Below are 21,579 nucleotides of genomic sequence, written 5' to 3' on the forward strand. Positions count from 1 at the left end.
AATGTATATGTATTGAGTGCTCGTAGAATAACTTTGTAAATTGCAACTAAAATAGAACGAAAGTGTATGATAGTTCTTCTACTTAAAAACCTGGTTTCTTTACCAATTATGAAATTTGGGAAGAATGTAAAAGCCGTGGCTGTAGCGCTTAGGTATATTGTTGACATTTAGTACTGTTATAAAATATTTGAAGTTTGAAAAAAAAGAAAATTTGTTCTGTCGATCGAATTTAAACAGTATAGGTTGTTTGTCATTTTCCAGGCTTAAAGCCCGCAATTATATATTTTATACGACTGTCAGAGTTTTGAGAACCTGTTTTTCAGCAAATCCTGATCACTCCTAATTAAGCCATTTGTGCTCACCTAGTGTCGTTTTTTTTAACGACCTTGACTAACCATAAGGGTTTTGTGCGTTGAACTATTTGCCGACCAGGTCCTGTATTAACAGAGCTTCATACGAAGAAATGAAAAGAAGATAGCATTATCCTTTACACTTCACTTTCTGTTATATATACGTTTACATCTTTCTGAATGGCTATATAAAACGCATATATCCCATTGAACTTGGAAAACCAATAAGGATGAAACAGAGACAGTTTATTCGGGGTGGTGGGTGGTTGAGAACAAAACATTACCACAGAAATGATGTTTTCAGCTACACCATTGTGACTCTCTATATCTATGTAGCGTCTTGTTAATAAGATATTCCAGGGCTTTTCGTTATGATTATTGGCATATTATATAGGATCATTAGGATACTAGGGATTTGGGCCTTAAATGCCGACCAGCATGAAGAGGATAGGTGAGGTGAGGGGAGGATACTATTACGATTTTCTCGACAGAGCGTTTTTGTTTACAAGGAAACTATCAAGAGTTTAAAGTTATGAATTTGAAATTATCCTTTCGAAAATTATACGTTATGGAATATCTGTTTCGAAGATGAAGATGGATATGCTCTAATTGTCGTTACCACAATGCCGACTTCTGTTTCTCTCATGAGACCTACCGAACTAAACTCATCACAAAGTTTGTGCTTACATGAAGAACACAAAGGTTGCCAAATGTGAAACTGGAGCACATACCCTTTGATTGCACCTCAGATCCCACCAGTTTTTCGTGTTTTTCAGGTTACAGTGTTTTATATACACGTATAGTTTTTAGAATTCTGATTGCCTTTTCGTCGTGTATAGTTTGTTCCCCTGTCAATTTTACGATTTTTTTTTGTATCAGTTTGAATGACCTTTGATTTCTTTCCACTCTCTTCTACTAATTCGAGTAAGCAGGTCATTATTGCATTAGTATCTAAAGTTTTACAAGATTAAAACTGGTTTGCGTTTATTTGTTAATTGGTGTTATGCATAGCTTTTAAAATTTCCTTTTCCACCGAATTTTTTAAAATCTTTGATGTCACATATGTTCAAACTATGCACTGAATAGTAAGGACTTAGCCAGTTGTGTTTAACCATTGTTTAATCTGCATACATAGTCGTTTGTATTCCATGTAGTTGGCTCGTTGATCGAGTTGTCTAAGGTTTTTCACTTCTGTATCACTAGCCTGTCAAGACTGAGGATGTGAGTTCTTTTTTGACTAGGATTGCCAGTTTCTCGTGTAATAGACGAATTATAACTAACATATAACAAAGTCTAGTTTTTTTATGTATCTAAATGTTATAAGGATTTTCTCCCTTATAAACTAGAAAGGAAATTCAGTTTCAACGGTATAATATATTGCTTGTGTGGGATAACTTCTTAAAATGATTGTTTGAATCATAACAATATTCTATAACCTTATAAATTCGTATAAACATAAATTTGAAAATTTCTCGTGTAATAGACAGAATTCATTTAAAAATAACAATTTGACAATAGAACAATACAGCATGCATTTAAAAAAAACAATGTTTCTACTTTTAGATGACAGAGGGTTCGGCAATGTAGGTCTTGACGGCTAAGAGATTGGACAGATAAGATGAATACACTTTGCCAATTAAAAACGGCACAATAACGCAAAAAAATATAACATTTTGTTTTTTAATAGTAAAATTTGAATTGATGGTTGTACCTGACATCATGTCTTTTATTTAACATTACTTAGAGTAGCTTTTGTCATGTGGAAAAAATATAAAAAAGAAGATGTGGTATGATTGCCAATGAGACAACATCCACAAAAGACCAAAATGACACAGACATTAACAACTATAGGTCACCGTACGGCCTTCAACAATGAGCAAAGCCCATACCGCACAGTGAGCTATAAAAAGACAATATACAATAATGTTGTCTTGAATTATAAGCAATCAATAATAAGTGATATAACTGACCAATTCAGGAAATTATTTTCAGAACACGTGACCAACCAAGCATGTTCGATTAATTCTTTTTTCGGTTTGAACTCGCATTTATAAGCAAAATAAATGACGGGCATGAATCCGTTTTGCCAATTTATGATTGTTTGAGTACCATTGAATAATGTATATGTATTGAGTGCTCGTAGAATAACTTTGTAAATTGCAACTAAAATAGAACGAAAGTGTATGATAGTTCTTCTACTTAAAAACCTGGTTTCTTTACCAATTATGAAAGGAGTAGGTCCGGTAAGGACCGATTTTGGCCTCAAATTTCAGGTTCATCTTACGAAAGATTTTGACCAATTTTTAAATACTTAAGTGTCTATTTCATTTGAATCAATTAGTTTATGTGAAAGATTTTAACTGATTTAGTCATTAAAAACGACCCGATTCAAGCTCAAATATGAAAAATCTACCAAAAATGTCAAAAAATGTCACTTTTCAGATGGTTTTTGTCAAAAATGAAAGTGGCCGCATCCGTGTTCATCCTCAACCTTTATATATGTTATGTATTATTATAAAATACAACTTACATTTCAATATTAAGGATGAACACGAATGCGGCCACTTTCGTTTCACACGAAAACCGTCTAAAATTTAACTAAAATGCTAGAATTGTGAAGATTTCAGTAATTTAGCATGACTTAATGGTGCTAGTACCCGATATATGTGCATTGTATTGTCAAAAAACAGCCCATATTTATGTAGCAGAAGCATACTACTGTCCAATAAATAACTAAAAGTTTACATTTTAACAATTTTGTAAAACTGCTATATTTTGGGGCCAAAAAGGGGTCTTACTGGACCTACTCCTTTGGGAAGAATGTAAAAGCCGTGGCTGTAGCGCTTAGGTATATTGTTGACATTTAGTACTGTTATAAAATATTTGAAGTTTGAAAAAAAAGAAAATTTGTTCTGTCGATCGAATTTAAACAGTATAGGTTGTTTGTCATTTTCCAGGCTTAAAGCCCGCAATTATATATTTTATACGACTGTCAGAGTTTTGAGAACCTGTTTTTCAGCAAATCCTGATCACTCCTAATTAAGCCATTTGTGCTCACCTAGTGTCGTTTTTTTTAACGACCTTGACTAACCATAAGGGTTTTGTGCGTTGAACTATTTGCCGACCAGGTCCTGTATTAACAGAGCTTCATACGAAGAAATGAAAAGAAGATAGCATTATCCTTTACACTTCACTTTCTGTTATATATACGTTTACATCTTTCTGAATGGCTATATAAAACGCATATATCCCATTGAACTTGGAAAACCAATAAGGATGAAACAGAGACAGTTTATTCGGGGTGGTGGGTGGTTGAGAACAAAACATTACCACAGAAATGATGTTTTCAGCTACACCATTGTGACTCTCTATATCTATGTAGCGTCTTGTTAATAAGATATTCCAGGGCTTTTCGTTATGATTATTGGCATATTATATAGGATCATTAGGATACTAGGGATTTGGGCCTTAAATGCCGACCAGCATGAAGAGGATAGGTGAGGTGAGAGGAGGATACTATTACGATTTTCTCGACAGAGCGTTTTTGTTTACAAGGAAACTATCAAGAGTTTAAAGTTATGAATTTGAAATTATCCTTTCGAAAATTATACGTTATGGAATATCTGTTTCGAAGATGAAGATGGATATGCTCTAATTGTCGTTACCACAATGCCGACTTCTGTTTCTCTCATGAGACCTACCGAACTAAACTCATCACAAAGTTTGTGCTTACATGAAGAACACAACGGTTGCCAAATGTGAAACTGGAGCACATACCCTTTGATTGCACCTCAGATCCCACCAGTTGTTCGTGTTTTTCAGGTTACAGTGTTTTATATACACGTATAGTTTTTAGAATTCTGATTGCCTTTTCGTCGTGTATAGTTTGTTCCCCTGTCAATTTTACGATTTTTTTTTGTATCAGTTTGAATGACCTTTGATTTCTTTCCACTCTCTTCTACTAATTCGAGTAAGCAGGTCATTATTGCATTAGTATCTAAAGTTTTACAAGATTAAAACTTGTTTGCGTTTATTTATTAATTGGTGTTATGCATTGCTTTTAAAATTTCCTTTTTCACCGAATTTTTTAAAATCTTTGATGTCACATTTGTTCAAACTATGCACTGAATAGTAAGGACTTAGCCAGTTGTGTTTAACCATTGTTTAATCTGCATACATAGTCGTTTGTATTACATGTAGTTGGCTCGTTGATCGAGTTGTCTTAGATTTTTCACTTCTGTATCACTAGCCTGTCAAGACTGAGGATGTGAGTTCTTTTTTGACTAGGATTGCCAGTTTCTCGTGTAATAGACGAATTATAACTAACATATAACAAAGTCTAGTTTTTTTATGTATCTAAATGTTATAAGGATTTTCTCCCTTATAAACTAAAAAGGAAATTCAGTTTCAACGGTATAATATATTGCTTGTGTGGGATAACTTCTTAAAATGATTGTTTGAATCATAACAATATTCTATAACCTTATAAATTCGTATAAACATAAATTTGAAAAAGGCAAGAATGATTCGACTTGTTTTCAAATTAAGTCTTCTTGCGCTTGGAACGTTCAAATATATTATAAACAAGTGTCTTTATTTCTTTAATTGGTAATTTCTCTTTTCTTGATGTTTGAATACCTTCTACTAAAGTATTAATGGGTCCATGTGTGCTTTTGTAGTGACGTCTCTTGGTACAATGAAACCAATATTTTTAATTCTAGAAACCTTTCATAGTATCGGGATATAGATATCAAAAACTTGGAAAATATTTTACAAAGATCATGAAAAAGAGATTCACTATGAAAGAAATATGTTTTTACATGCTGAAATTTGATATAAAGTGTTCCTTCAGAAGTTCAAATTTCCAAGGAATAATGTTATACTTCAATCTCTTAACTATCCTTTGAAAATATTACCTTGTGTAATACATTCCTTTAAATCATAAGGCTCGAACCGTGAACGATATTCAATTCAAAAATTCACTACGCAATCTATCAAATTAACAATGAACATAGGACGAGGTCGCACGTCTCTCAAATAAAATTCATCATTCCCTGCTCTATTTTACTTATTTGGAAGATATTTTACTTTTAATTTCACTTCATTTCAATTACAAGATATTTCATCAAGTTGATGTTACTGGGATTCTAAAATCTGAAGTATAAGCCCCTTTTGATATATATTTTCAAATGTTTTGTCCTTTAAAGATACATTAGTCTTTGAAATGCACTTCTTTAGCAGAAAAAGGGGTATAATAAAATTTATTATACACATTGAACTTTCAGTAAGTAGTCACACTGTTAAATGTTTCACTGTTATTTATAAATGTTAGATAAGTCATACAAATCTAATCTTGAATTTCATCCAAATTCTGTCTTAATTTTGGGAACTCGTTTTAGATATTCAAATGTGACGTCACTTTTTTCTTTGTGCGTTGCACTGGCTTTGTCTAACACGGCTGTGTATTTTTGTAATGTATCCGTTTTTATTCTGCAGCTAGTCACCACTACAGTTTAATCATGTATATTTAAAAACAAATACTGTTTGCAAAAGTATGAATTGTTCTAAACAATAATTAGGATGTTCTTGTCCCAGGTAGATAACCCAGACCGTATTGGTCACAACATTATATTTTTTTTAAATTGATACTTGTTTATTCCAAATATTTCCTGTTTACAATTTACTCAGTTGGCTAGGATGCAAACTGTGGATTCCCGTTTACATTTAAACCAACTGTCCGGGGAGCAGGAGGCTGAGAAAGTGCACTGTATTACCTGAAAAAAATAGTACACGTGTAATAATACTTATATTCTTTTATATGACAATGAATGAAAAAAAGAACATTTTTCTAGAATGAAAGTACTAGTAAGAAATAATATAACATTATAACATAAAGGAGTGCACCTATAAACAAGATTCACATAACATTATAACATAATCGAGTGCATCTTTAAACCATGGATTACCTTAATCAATATAAATTAAAGAGATATAAAATGCAGACCACATAACATCGTGACTATTATCGCATGCAAGGTGTGTACTTATAGTATAAAATTAATTAATGTGTTTATTTTTTCTTTGTCTAATGTATTATTCGATAAATAACAGGGTACAGATTTCAGATGCGTTATAATGTGTGATTTTCAAAGATTCAAAATATATGTAGATGACATTTTTATCCCATCATATTTGATTTTGTTTCTTATTTTTTTCCACAAGGACCATTTTGTCAAAATAAAAAAGAGATTTACAAGTAAAGTTTGGTTTGATTGACCACTGCTATCACCCAAAAGCATAACATGTTTTAAATTTTCATCATCTAATTGAACATTCCATAATGTGAAAATATCTTTTATTTTACTAATAAATAATTTTGTTGTATTGCAATCGAAAAATAAATGTTGCAATTTTTCAGTAGTATTAGCAGTTTGGCAAATATGACATTTTCCGTCTGACAATTGAATTTTTTAAGTCTATTTTTCGTATATACGATATTGTGAATGCATTTCCATTGAAATTCTTTCATTTTATTGGTGATATTCACTTTTTTCAGATTTCCCCATACTATTTTCCTATTAATGTCGTGCCCTTAAAATTCTTGCCATTTAAGTTGACATTTTGGATACATATTTTTATCAAACATGTCTCGAATATATTTGAGTTTTAATTCTTTAGGTTTGATTTTTTCCCATTCCTGTCTAATATGACCATTTCATTAGAAAGTTTCAATTCTATGTTTGTTTTTTATTAATTTTATTATCAATTTCTAAAATTTGTAAAAAGTCGATTGGTATTGAACTTTTAACTCTTGAAAATTCCGATATACAGTTTCCTTTATCCACAAGTTTTTCAACTATAGTACAACAACTGTAAAATTTGTTGGTTTCTTCATTCCATATGTCTTTGATATATTTTATGTTACTTTTAAGAAAGGAAGAAAAAACAATGGCTTATTTTGAAATGAAATTTTTGAATAACCAAATAGTCTCATATTATGTACCTCGTTCTTAGTTTTTGGATTATCTCCAATTTAAAAAAAATATATACCATGTATAAATCATTTTCTGATAAAATAAAGGATTTTTTTTTAAGATTCCTTTAATATTTGAACATTTACATAAAAGATACTGATCTTTATAGTTGTTGTCAAATTGTCGAAGCAAACACTTGCAAATTGCATTCCAGCTTTCTATATGTAACAGTTCATGAAGAATGCGATAAAGGGACTTTATTTGCTTACTTCTAATGGATAAGTCGATACGTATCATGCCTATTCCACCCTTTGTTATATCAAGACAACAAACCTGTCTTTCTATTTGGTTAACTTTCCCATCCCATACAAAATTCCAAATAATATTGTTTATCTCTTTTGAATATTTGTCAAGAACTCCCCGCATTTCAATTTCATAACTACACATGGACAATATGATTTTTTTTACGATTAAGGTTTTCAATTTACCGTTGATCAATTTCCCATTTCTCAGTAGTAACATACCCTCTGCCCCTTCGTATAGTGTTTACATATCACAATTGATACGTTATTCTCGTGCTTGTTCACACTATACGGACTTTATATACATAAGTGTGCTCCTTACGCAGAAACTGCTCCAACAAAAGTTATGAGGAGGACAGATTAAAATTGACACTCAGTAAATTTTATGGACACCATCACCAATTGGTGGATCCATACGATGTGTCTTTGACCAAACTAGATAAGGATATTTTTACTACATGGTAGATTGTGGTTTGTCATAACGTCGTCTAATCTTTTAATTACCAAACGTGACTAATTCCCGATTGTGACTGTTTTGCTGAGTGTGAATTCGCATTACCATAGACGTGTTACGGTACTTATCTATCTCAAATTCATGTATTTAGTTTAAATGTTTAATGTTATATTTGTAATTCTCATCGGATTTTGTCAAATGTGTTGACGCCTTCTCTATTTTATTCATGTGTTATGGTAAAGAAAATTAATCACCGCCTTCATTTATTAGATTTGATTTTGTTCAACGTAATCTGTACGATGTTTTACGTTTGAAGTTAGATTCAAAACAAACCGGACATAGCTATATAATACAGTTAATTGCTACCTTAGTTTGCTATTAATAAGTATTGAAACGTGCATTGTTATTAAATGTATTATCAGTATTTAGTTCAAATATAATCTTAAATCAATCCTAATTCTATCTTATTCATTCAAATGTGACGTCATTTTTCATTCTTTGATGATCTGCTTTACAAATTCAAATGTGACGTCATTTTTTGTCATTTTTTACAATTTCTAATATGACGTGACTTGGCGTTGAGGTTTAAACTTATTCAGATGTGTTGCATTTTGTCGGGTTATGTATACGTAATGTATTTCGGTTGTTTCCTGTAATTAGCTAATACTTCAGTTTTATCATGTACACCTTTTGTATAGTCATTTTATAAAATTTACTGTTTGCGAAAGTATAAATTATTCTAAATAATAGGGATGTTCTGGTACCTAACAGAAAACCTTGGCCGTTTTTGGCACGGGTTTTTGAACTTTTGGTGCTCGATGCTGTTCAACTTTGTACTTGTTTCGGTTTTCAAACTTTTGTATCTGGGCGTCACTGGTGAGTCTTGTGTGGACAAAATACACTCCTGGCGTATTAAAATTGTTTAAACTTGTTGTCTGTAGTAAGCTATTATTCGTGTGTTTCTTTGTCAATTGTGTTTTCCTATTTATTTATATTGTAGTCCTGTAATGTTGTGTTGTCATTTTAATGTTATATTTCTCATGGCTATAAAATTATTTAACATTTTAATGTTGTGTCGTTGTTCTCCTCTTATATTAAATGCGTTTCTCTCAGTTTTAGTTTGTTACCCCGATTTTGTTTTTTGTCCATGGATTTATGAGTTTTGAACAGCGGTATACTACTGTTGCCTTTATTTACCACTAAATGAAAGTTTCATGCTTTTCCAAACGTGGACACAGTTTTTAATCTTTTATATAATACTTTGCCATATAGCATCATTATCAATTTCATATCCGTGATTTACTCTGAGGGTTTTTACATTACCTATAATCCATTTAATTTTATTAAGTTTTATGTTTTTCATTTTAAGTGATCCTATAAGTAAACCTTTGGTTTTATCAAAATTAATTTTAGTTTCCGGAGCTTTTTCATCTAGCGTAAGGACATCAAAGTATTTTTCTACTGATTTTTCATTTTTGTTAAAAAGCTGTGTCATCAGCAAACATGCATAATTTAGTTTCTAAACTTTAACCCCCTCACCAGATATTTGAATCCCTTCAATTTCCTTGTTACCTCGTATTACACATGCCATTGGTTCTGCTTGCAAAATGTATATTATCGAAAAATATATTGAAACATGTCCATTTGTTTTTATACAAGTAATAGCATCATACAGTAACATTTTGATCCATCACCTAAATCTCCCCCCCCGCGCCGACAATGAAACTTTTCTAATACAAAATCCACCCAATCCCGTTCAACTCTATCAAAGGCTTTTTGTTGATCAAGAAATATTATTATTCCATCTTCGTCTTCGTTGTCAATATAGTCTTTTATATTTTGAATTAATCTGTTAGCCTCACTACTGTTTCTTCCTTTAACAAATTCTTTTTGATATGGATGCATTATTTTTGGTAAGACTTTTTACCACTTTAATGTAATAACGTAAGAACCCCTTTATGTTGTGATTTACTTGAGGCATTTTTATCAAATATTTTATGGAGGAGTGTGAAAAAATCATTTTTTATTATATCCAAATACAAAATATAAAATTCAGATATAATGTCATACTCACCTGGCGATTTGTTAGTCTTGCGATATTGGGCACTTTCTCTTATTCTTCCATATTTATATTACTTTAAAGCATCTCCTTATCGTCCGAACTTACCTTATTTTAATAAATTGGCAAAGCTTTTCACCGCACTGTTTGTCCCACCCTTCAGAAGTAAAACGTGTGGAATAAAATTGTACTTGTTCTTTTAATATCGAATCAATATCATATTTATACTCACCCGTTTTTGTTCTTATACGATTTCATCACATGTTTTTGCCATTTTTCTTTTCTAAAAAAAAAATATTTCGTAGATTTTTCACCTTCCTTTGCCCATTAAATGTTTGCCCTAATTTTTGCAGATTCTGTCAAATTTGTAAAAATATCCTTAATTACGCTTTCAATTTCGTTTATTCTAGAATTAATAATATTTGTTTTTTTCTCTACTAATTTTAATGCTTCAAGTCGTTTTTCAAGTCACAACTTCTTAGAACTTTTGGTCCTCGGTAATCTTCAATTTTGTACTTGTTTTGGCTTTCAAACTTTTTGCATCTGAGCGTCGCTGGTTTGTCTTGTGTGGACGTGGTGTGCGTCTGACGTATCACATATGTAACCTGGTACCTTTTGTTGCTATTATTCGTTTGTTTCTCTGTCCTATATATATTTATATCAGCCATTTTTTGTATTGTAGTCTTGTCATGTAATGTTGTTATTTTAATGTTATAATTAACATTGCCATTAAAGCGGGAGGTTTGGCATGCCACAAAATCATGTTCAAACCACCATTTTTTCTGAAACTGCCCTGTACCAAGTCAGGAAAATGGCTATTGTTATATTATAGTTCGTTTCTGTGTGTGTTACATTTTAATGTTGTGTTGCTGTTATGTCGTAGTTCTCTTATATTTGATACGTTTCCTCAGTTTTAGTTTGTAACCCGGATTTGTTTTTTCTCTATCGATTTATGAATTTCGAAAAGCGGGATACTACTGCTGCTATTTAATGTAGAACATAATACAAAATACCATCAAATGATTTTTTTTCTCGTTTGCATTGTTTTACTTTGTCCTGTCCGGCTTTTTATAGCTTACTGTATCGTTGCGGTTTCGGCATTCTTGTAGGAGAACTGTAATTGTTTGAATGTTATTTCCTTAGCAATCATATTATATAGCATCTTCTATACGTAAAAGAAATACATTCCCGCACGATTTTGTTTTTATAATTCTGTTATAGTAAACAAACATAATAGTCACAAAGGGCTCATTTCAATTTGTGAAAGAGTTTTTGTACCGAAGAAATTGAAATTGAGAAAGTCTTTGTCAGCGTACATCCAGATGTCTCAAACAATTACCTGATGTATTTGTATATTTACCAAGGTCAATATGTGTTGTATGTATATTTTGTTTGATAATACACATTATTATAATACAACTGAGATAAATATATTCATATTAATATAAAAGCTTACACTATGTATCTGTATTAAAAAAGCCAGGATTAAAAAAAGTCAATGTTTATCTAAAATGGATATCGTTAGAATTCAAGTCCTAACATTTATGATCGTCTTTTTACAATTATTAATGGTACTGCATAGTGTTGAATGTGGTGAGTATGCACATATTCTAAATCAAGTTTATACAAAGACTTTTGGCTTTTCACATGTATGAATCATACTTTATAGACTGTTCATTGCGATGTTTCAGACGTAATCGTGTCATGAAAAAAAAAGTTCCTCCATAATAAAACGGAAGAAATATTCTGTAATATAATTTTAATGTAACAATTATACAGAATTTGTTCCTTTTAATTCCAATAGGAAATGCTATTTTATGATATTGTTTATGAGACACTTTCTAATAGAAACTATGTTAGGCGGGAACACTGACGATCATAGCAAATACCTGATAGTTGGAAGAAATGAATTAGTGTATTATCAGTTAGACTGGACTGGTTATCTTGTAAGCGTATCATATTTCATTACTTGGATTTTTTTTGACCGCTTAAAAATGTTCTTTTCTTGATAACTTCGTTATCATGAGTGCCAAAAACAAAAGTCACTGGTTAGTTTATACAAAAGCGTAATTTGTCAAACGTTAAACAAGTTTAATTATAAATTGTCTACTTTAAAAAAACAATAAGGATTACAATTATGTAAACGCTATTCAGTCTTGTAGACTTATTACATCACAGTGCTTTAAGCTACCTAACTAACTGGCTGTTGCATTAGTTACTTCTCATATTTGGAAGCACAAACTCACATTTTTTATTGTAAGGCAAAGAAGTAGAACATTTCGACCTAAAACAGACAACTTGTATAAAAAGTGAAAGAAATAACAACGGTCAAAAACACAGAAAACTAAAGCAATTGATGATTTATATACTAGGGTTGAAACGTTGTACCCCTGACGCGCGTTTCGTCTTAAAATGTGTCATCAGATTTAAGATCATTATACAATTTAAACACACATATATAATGATGGAACAGAAACTACTAACCCTTTCAGAGCACATGTGTTTCCTTCTCTTCGGTGACAGCAGTGTTGCTAAAAAGTTAGTGGTCTAAGTGTGTTATATTTTTTTGATATTTTAAGAGGTTTGACTATTCGTCGGTTTTATTTTCCAAATTGTATTGTCTGTTTTATGCTACCGTGGGTATCCAAATTTCCTTTTAATAATCAAATGTTTTTGTCTGGTTTTCAAAAACCGAAAAAGACTTTCAAGATAATTATATTAATGAATATATATGTAAAGTTATACAGTCTAAAATTGGAATTATACGAGTTCAATGACAGGATTTCAAAAAATCCCTAGAAAATTTATTTAATTCATATTAATTTCAAAAACCTACAAAAAAATATTGCAGGTCAGAACCAATGTAATGATGAGAATTCATCTTATAATCCGAGAACTGGAAGTTGTGAATGCAATGACGGGTTTCTATGGAACGAAGATGAACAAAAATGTGATGGTAAAATCAAACTATATATATTAAGTTAGACACATAAAAAACAAAAAAGGATAGCAAGTGACACATTAAGTAAAGTATTATCAAACAGATCATAACCAACACAAGCATTAACACATTTAAAAAATTTTACCATACACTTCATAATGAAAAACTGATTTTCAAGCCTATCGATAATTACGCTTGTTGACAATAATACGATGTGTGTTTTTTTGTTCTTCAAAATATCAGAATAAAAGTCCCAGCTGACATCTAACATCTAAGATTTGATAGATTGATCTAAGCAGTTATTTTATATTGTCTCAGATAAACAGATATTTGTAAATATATGAATTCATGTCACGTTTACGGAAATATTTTTCTTTTGGTATAATTGACATAATATAAACATATTTATACCGGTCTAGATCTTGCTCATTAATTCGTTTAACCGTTAGAGTTTCCGATGGGACACTCAAAAAGAATAAATTATTAGGTGTTCATTCCAAGAACAAGGCATTTGTTTTTCTTATTGACTATTAAGATTTGTTTTGTTGATAACATGCTAATTGTTTGTTTATTTCCAGTTGAAAATTTGCTAGAACCAGTTATAGACGTCATTATTTTGTAATTTGAACTTGCTTTCCGTAACTGACAAATCTAATTACTTATGAAAATTATGATTGGCTCTGTTTAATATTCTCGAAAATGTATTGCAAGAAAAAATGCTGTTATACTTCAACTAGTTTTGTTTATTTCCAAATATAGTAACATAGCTATATTTTGGGTATAAGGATACTTTCATCATGGAACACTTTCTTCACAGGGGTTCAATAAGGGATGCAAATACGTTTGACATTTGTTTTATGATTTTGAAAGCTATCAATGTATTAGTTTAGGTTGTAGTATAAAAACAATATTAGGTCAATGTCATAAAAAAAAGAAACTTTTTTGTATTCGGCGCAAAACTAGGGAAGGGCTCGGTAAAACCTCGCCCTTATACAAAAAAGTTTATATTTTTTTACATTGGCCTTATGTTGTATATTTATACTGTAAACCAACTTATTTTCGCGAGCGATTTATTTTCGCGATTTTCGCGAGTAGAAAAAGAACGCGAAAAAAAAATTGTCGCGAATATGTTAAACTCTGTTCTTTACAACAAGTAAATTAGAAAATCGCTAAATAATATAGCCGTGATGTGACACAAGAAGCGTCAAACGCTAAATAAAGTATCCACGAAAAACAAGTTGGTTTACAGTATATCTCTCTGTTGCTGTTTCATAAATGTATTCTGAAAATCTCTTTTTATTTATCCTTATAATGTTGCCTCTACTATAATGTTTGTTCATTATGACATCAATTAATTCTCCTAATGTTTTTCATAAAGTATGCAATTACGACAACTAAAATTTTGATTTCAGGTAAGGAACGGTGGGACAATCCATCGATTAGAGGAAAGAGATAACAGCTACAAATGAACGATATTCTACGATATTCAATGAATTTCATTATTACTCATCAATGTTAAAACAATAAAGATGATAAAGTTATTCCTATTTTGTCGCCTGGAGTAGACCATTGTAATTCTATAATCTATGATATAATAATAAGAAGATGAAAAATAACCTCTTCACTATAGAACAAAGGACAAAAAGCTAATAATCATATATGTCACCGTATGGTCTTTAACCATGAGCAAAAAACACAACGCAAAGTATTCTATGAAAGACCCCGAAATAACAAATGTAAAAAAAATTCATTTGAGAAAATCTTCAAATTACTATTGCCACCAAAATAGTCTAAATCACAAAATTAAGCATTTGTCAAAATGAAATGAGAAACTGGATTCTGACAAAAAAAGAATATGGGAAAGTTGTAATGTGTTTTTTTGATGAGTAGACGACGAAACATGCATATGGCGTATAAAATTATAAGCCTGATACCTTTGATAACTTTTTGATGTGGCATAGAATGACTCTTTGTTAAGAATAGTTTCATATAAGGAAATGGTCACCTGTTGTTAGAAGCATTTAATTTCAGTTCACAACTAAACGGAGGAAAATCATCAATTGTAAGAGGAAAACAACGGAACAACAAAAACAAAGTCCAATATGCATAGACATGAATTATTATATAACAACAATATTCCCGATTATGGGTACTCAATGCTCTTCAACTTTATATTTGTTTGGATTTATAACTTTTTTGATCCGTGCATCACTGATGAGTCTTATGAAGACGAAACGCACGTATGGCGTATTAAATTATAATCCTGGTACCTTTGATAACTTGGTTTAGGACATTTTAAGAAAACATGGTGGGTTGAATGTTAAAAATACCGCTGCAATTACAACATTACTTGATAAGAGTACAACACATTTAAAAAACGCAAGCACACTCAGGACAGAGGAATACATAAATAGATTATATGATATTGCATTACAACTGTAAACCACAGAATAGTATCCAATGAATGTACCAAAAAACTGTGACAAGAAATAAAGCTACTTTTCATTTTTGATAAAGCATTCCTTAAAAGCATTTGGCACAGCATACTGATGTCGTTTATACATGTAGTTAGTACGTACAGAAAAAAGTATTAACAAAAATACCTTGCTTCAAGGTATTTCAAACGGGAAAGAAATCCATAAACCTGACAAGGCTGAGTAATTTATCAACGATATGAATAGAAAACAATTACATTGTATCATATTCCTGCAGAAAAAAGCAAAAAAAAAAAAATAATAATTTGAAAAATGGGTAAGTCATCTTTTTTATATTTGTTACATCTTTGAAAAATGCATCAATTGACAAAACAAGGTAAACCAGCAATCAATTATCTTTACTTAAAAGAACATTTGACCTTGCAAGAACTACATATGGGTCATCCTATTGACATATGAAGTTGCATTAACAGTAATGATAAGATAAAGTGTAATAATGGTTCTCACTTCAAACGGGCATCAGCAAAGAATATGTTATATCTCCTTATTCCTCATGATACGCGTTAATTGATGCATGAGATCAGAAAATTGAAATTGAAACAACAAACTTATGAAAACAGTAACATCTTTTTTAAAAGACATGGTATTTGCAGAAAACTTTTGCACATAAGCGTTGCGCAAATGCAAAACGAAAAGAAACAAAGTTCAAACACAGTCAGGTGAAAACAGACAGAAAGCAAGTCAGGTTAATTACCAACATTCATAAAAACGACAAATAATTAAAGAACCCGCTAATGATACAAGCAGGGTTGATAAAGCAAGATTGAGTATAGCAAGAACATTGTTTTGTCAATTCACCATTCTAGCAAAGCCTGCAATATGTATCTGTCAGTTGATACGATATTCCATAAAAGAGGGACGAAAGATACCAGTCAAACTCATAAATCACAAACTGACAATTAAAATTTCATATCTGCTTCCCTTGTTGTAAGCTATAAACCAAGGGTTCCGAATTTGTTTAGAAATAACAGTCATGAAATGTCAGTTTCACAAGTGACGCCGTATCTGTTTCAAATGCCCTTAACACAACCCCGTGCTTTTTCTCTCGAATGTTACACTTTTCACTAAATTTGTAATAACACGAAGAACACGACAGGTGTCACATGTGCTACAGGATTTGCTTACCCCTCCGTCACTCGTTTTCGTTTAGGTTTCTGTTGCTCAATCTTTTTGTTTTATGTTGTATTTTGTCGACTGTTTTTTAGTCTTTTTGTCGTGTTTCGTCTTTAGTCATGGCATTGTCAGTTTGACTTCGAATTATGAGCTTGAATATCCTTTCGGTATCTTCGCCTGTGTCTTCCAACATATATCGTGATAATCGTGCCTTCCAAGAAGTGGAAACTTAATATCATAAACGTTATGTGATGTACGTTTTGCTTTGGGTCACAGAATACTTATAAGATTCTAACCTCAATAAGTTGCCTGCTTTCCAAAGTAAATATTTTCAAAATATGCTGAATATAGATTCCACAACTGCAAGAAGTGTATTACGATATTTATCCACTCGAGACAGTTAAATTTTAATATTTAAAGCGCGAGGCTTTCCGGGCTTTTTATATAATTAAAATTTAATTGTTAAGAGTAATGAAATATTGTAATACACGAGTAACAGTGGTGGAATCTGTTTCTGTTATGATTTTTTTATCTTTCCTTTTCAAAGATATGAGGAAAGTTGTATTCTTTTGATGTGACATGATCAGGCATGGTCGCCTTTTTTCATGACGTCACAATGAGAAAATGCAGAAGAGAACAAGAAAATTTAACGTCAGAATTAAATTTCAGCCAATCTTTCGCAGATAACAGATATTTTCAATATTAAAAAGAAATATTTTTCTCACACCGGTCAGATATGTGAAAATAGCCAAAACAAATAGAGAAACGTTTTGCCAAACGTATGTCAATAACAAATTCACGGAATGAGAAAAATAAGTGAGAGGTTTAACTAGCTATAAAATCAGGTTCAATATACCATTTTCTACATAAGAAAGTGCATGTTCAAAGTCAGGAATATGATAGTTGTTATCCATTGGTTTGATGTGTTTCAGCATTTGATTTTGCCATTTGATCAGGAACTTTTCGTTTAAATTTTACTTGGGGTTCGGTATTTTTGGGATTTTACTTTTTATAATATGAAACGTGTGGAAGAACAGCGGACGTCGGTTTTAAACAGACAAAAAAGATAATACGGTGAAATCTTGAGAGACACGGCGTTAGCACTATTTGCATGAAATACATTTACTACTAAGTATGCAGGTAGGCTGATCAACTATCGACTATCGGTTTCTTTTTAAAACTTACTGGCAATATTTGTTTTAAATCTTCTTATTGAGAACTACTTTACAAATTGAAATCAATTATGACGGGAAAGTTCATTGTGAGGTCATTTCGTAGTCCTGATGTTTTGTGTTGATCAATTTTTTTGTCGGTGAAACTTGAATGTTACAAAGATTCTAAGATGTGATCGACCTTTTCTGTTGTTGATGCTCATCAAATATTTGAAATAAGAAGTGTAATCCTGAGTATAATCAGAACAAATTCAAATAACGTGTATCGATACTAATACATCTAGAATGACAAGCGTCAGTTCCTGCCGATGTTGAACAATGGAACGTTAATTTTCAATTTCAATTATTTTTATTCCTTGAAATATACCAGACCTTTAACATATGTGTTATGTCCTTTTAGTACACTGTTTTTTTTCACAAAATGTTAGAATTTTATCTAATCATGAGCAAACTTTAAATAGGAATGACTGAATTCAGGGAAAAGTCAAACATGTTACTACTTTCGTTTTATAAAAAGATAATTACATTATATTGATTTAATTACGATTCATTCTTGATCATTCTTAACAGTGTCTTTGTTCTTTTTTTCTCATTCTTAAAAGTCCATTCAATATTACTAGAATTATTGAAATTGTATATATATATTGAAATGGCTGTTATATTATATTGCATTTACGAATCAAATCAATTCTGTATCAACAAGATCAAGGTGTCGCTTAAAAAAACTTGTAGATCAGAGGACTGCGAATATGAACCGCTGTATTATCAACGTTCTAATCTTGCTTATTTTGGGTATACAGATGCGCAATAATGTGAATGGTATGTATATAATATAACAAAATACTTTTATAATGATTTAGTTTGGGGCAGTTATTCGCAAAAGTTTACAGTAAATCAACTTATTTTTACGTATACTTTTTTTTTAACTCTTTTCATTATTGTGATTTAATAATTGTCTTGACGTATTTATAATACCAAGTTAATATATATATATATATATATATATATATATATATATATATATATATATATATATATATATATATATATATATATATATATATATATATATATATATATATATATATTATATATTCTTGACGCTTTATATTTGCGATATTTTTCTACTTTCGAAAGTTGCGAAATTAAATCGAGCGCAAAAGTTGTTTGGTTTATATTATTTTCTTTCTTTTTGATTTTTAATATATATTACAAGAGAGCTTGATACATAGGAAAGGATCAGACCAAAGAACAAAATAAAAAAGGTTTTGGCGAATAAACAGTGATGAAGTTAAATCTCCATATTATACTCTAGATTAACAGAGAATTTTTACTACCTTAAGTTTAAGTTTTATTCAATTCTTTTTTTTTTCTGTGAATTCTCCTTTTAACTTTACTTGTGTCATCCTTGTATTGTCCTATGAACGTCGATTTGGTTTTTCTTATTTATATGTTGGTATGGTATTTTAATATTTTGACTGAGGTATATATTGTAACACATATTCGACGAATTTTATCAAATTTTCCAGTAAATCATGCTGAAAGAACCGTGCATTTGGCTGTGTGTGTTATAAAATTTCACACACGCACATCAAGTTGGGATATTGATGTAATAACTGATATTTAATGTATAGAGAATCTCTCTTACATTTCGCAAAAAGAGATAAACTTAATTGTAATTACAAATGGTTCACAATTTCTGTCACATTTACTATTCTCTTTTTTATTCAAAAGAATTCTAGATATACTGCTTTCATCCTGCAATTTGATTCATTTTATAGCCTATTTGAACAGAAATAACATTGTTTTACTCGTCCTGAATATGCCTGAAGTTTATGTCACTTAATGGGGAGCAAACAGCAATAAGTCATTGTTTTAGAAACAAATAATCAAAAAGTACTTTTATCTTTAGAACTGTAATTGATGTATATATTACTTTTTCATAGTAGCAGTACTATAGACTACTCGTTCCTAATTGGACGATACGGCATTAACTAAGGAGTCTTTTTATATGTAAATTCAAAACAAAAATCACATGATTTAAAGCTATTATTGTTACACATTTACGACTAAAATAGATTATAAGATTATAAATGAGTTTTGATTGAACCTCTTTATATGCTAATTCACCCATTTAATAGAAATGACGAGCCCTAAGTGACTAACATTTTGTTTCGCATATTTTATCAATTTAAGATTTTGCTATACATGAATTTCCGAAATCAACCATTCTTTTTTTTCTCAAACAAACATATTGGTTTTACTGCATTTATCTTGTCATCGGTAAAACAACTCGTTTATGTTTCAATGAGTATATATATCAACGGGTTTGATAATGACGTCCTAAACGCTCTCAAGTGTACCAGTAGAATGAAAAGAAAACAGACAGTACAACCCTTGAAAAAAGGTAAAATAAAAAAATACTCAACTCCGAGGAAAATTCAAAACGGAAAGTCCCTAATCAAATGGCAGTAATGCGTATAAGTTCATGTATTATTCACGCGGCACTACGATTTCCCTTCACATGCACAGGCAGATTCAATCAAAATCTATTCGGTGTAATTAAACAGATATATCATGGTATGGAGGGTTTTTTCCCAAACACCCTTTCAAAATCATGCCGAGAAAACAATTGGGTTTTGTGTGGCATAAAATTTCACAAATCCACATCAAGTTAGGATATTGACGTTAAATCTGATGTCAAATGACAAAATCACATAATAATCTACGTCAAACGAATGGTAAACAACTGTCATATTCCTGACTTGGTACAGGCATTTTCAAATGAAAGATGAAAGATGCAGATAAAAAATCGACAAATGGAAGGTTTTGATGTGTATACAAGGTGCACCTTTTGGTTTTTGATTTTTTTGGCAGATATTCGGAATCTTCTTGTTTTATTCATGTCAGGGCCAATAAAAGAAAATGTCTGCTGACCTTGACTTTTGTTTTCATAATTTTATGATATATAGTTAGAGATAAAGATATTCTTGAAAATATTAATAAATACTTATTATATGTACTAGCAAAAGGTGGGTGATACTTAATGTATGAGAAATCTAGAGACAATCACTTCCGTTAATTTTAAATTGATTAATTCTTAAAATCAAGGACGCATACCTTTACCCAGTTTTTGAAATTTTTGTTCATATGTTTATAAATTACCAATATTTAACAGTCTTTAAAAGTGCTTGTTATTTTTTAAAAAAAGGAGCTCACATCCTAAATGCATCACGCTAAAAACTTCCATACTATGTGACCATGCACGCACCTTAATTACCAATTGAGATATGTAATTGCCTTACGATAACGGAGAGTTTATTTTACAAGTGAATAGTCAGAAGTTGACAATAGTTAAACTTAAATGATTACCCTGGTTATAAACCCTACTGTCTGTGTCAAAATCCAAATTTCAGTTGTACTGTCAAGGTCATTAGGATGTCTTAAATATAAGCCACCACTCAAATGCAATTGGAAAGACTACAAATCGTAAAATATCAGAACACATCAGAAGATCTTAGACTTGTATCATATTTATATCAAAATAATTAAATCGTCACTAAGATATCAACCGAACAAAAAACAATTAAAAGAGAGGTCAGATATATACATTTACTTCTTATTGTTAAATTATCATTGTAGAACAACATATTGCTAATTTGGACATTGCTTCTGAAAACAATGAAGAATATGTATTTATTTTAGGTTTTATAATACGA

The 21,579-nt window shown here is 30.8% G+C and overlaps 1 long non-coding RNA gene across 1 annotated transcript; it reads left to right on the forward strand.

The window, feature by feature from the left end:
* The first annotated feature begins 12,981 nt into the window (after positions 1 to 12,981).
* LOC143062416 (uncharacterized) lies at positions 12,982 to 14,621 on the forward strand. Its single transcript, XR_012974740.1, has 2 exons — positions 12,982 to 13,095; positions 14,493 to 14,621. It is a non-coding gene; the product is annotated as an uncharacterized LOC143062416 (long non-coding RNA).
* Positions 14,622 to 21,579: the final 6,958 nt, after the last annotated feature.

This window comes from Mytilus galloprovincialis, chromosome 2 (genome assembly GCF_965363235.1).
Source record: "Mytilus galloprovincialis chromosome 2, xbMytGall1.hap1.1, whole genome shotgun sequence".
Taxonomy (NCBI): Eukaryota; Metazoa; Mollusca; class Bivalvia; order Mytilida; family Mytilidae; genus Mytilus; species Mytilus galloprovincialis.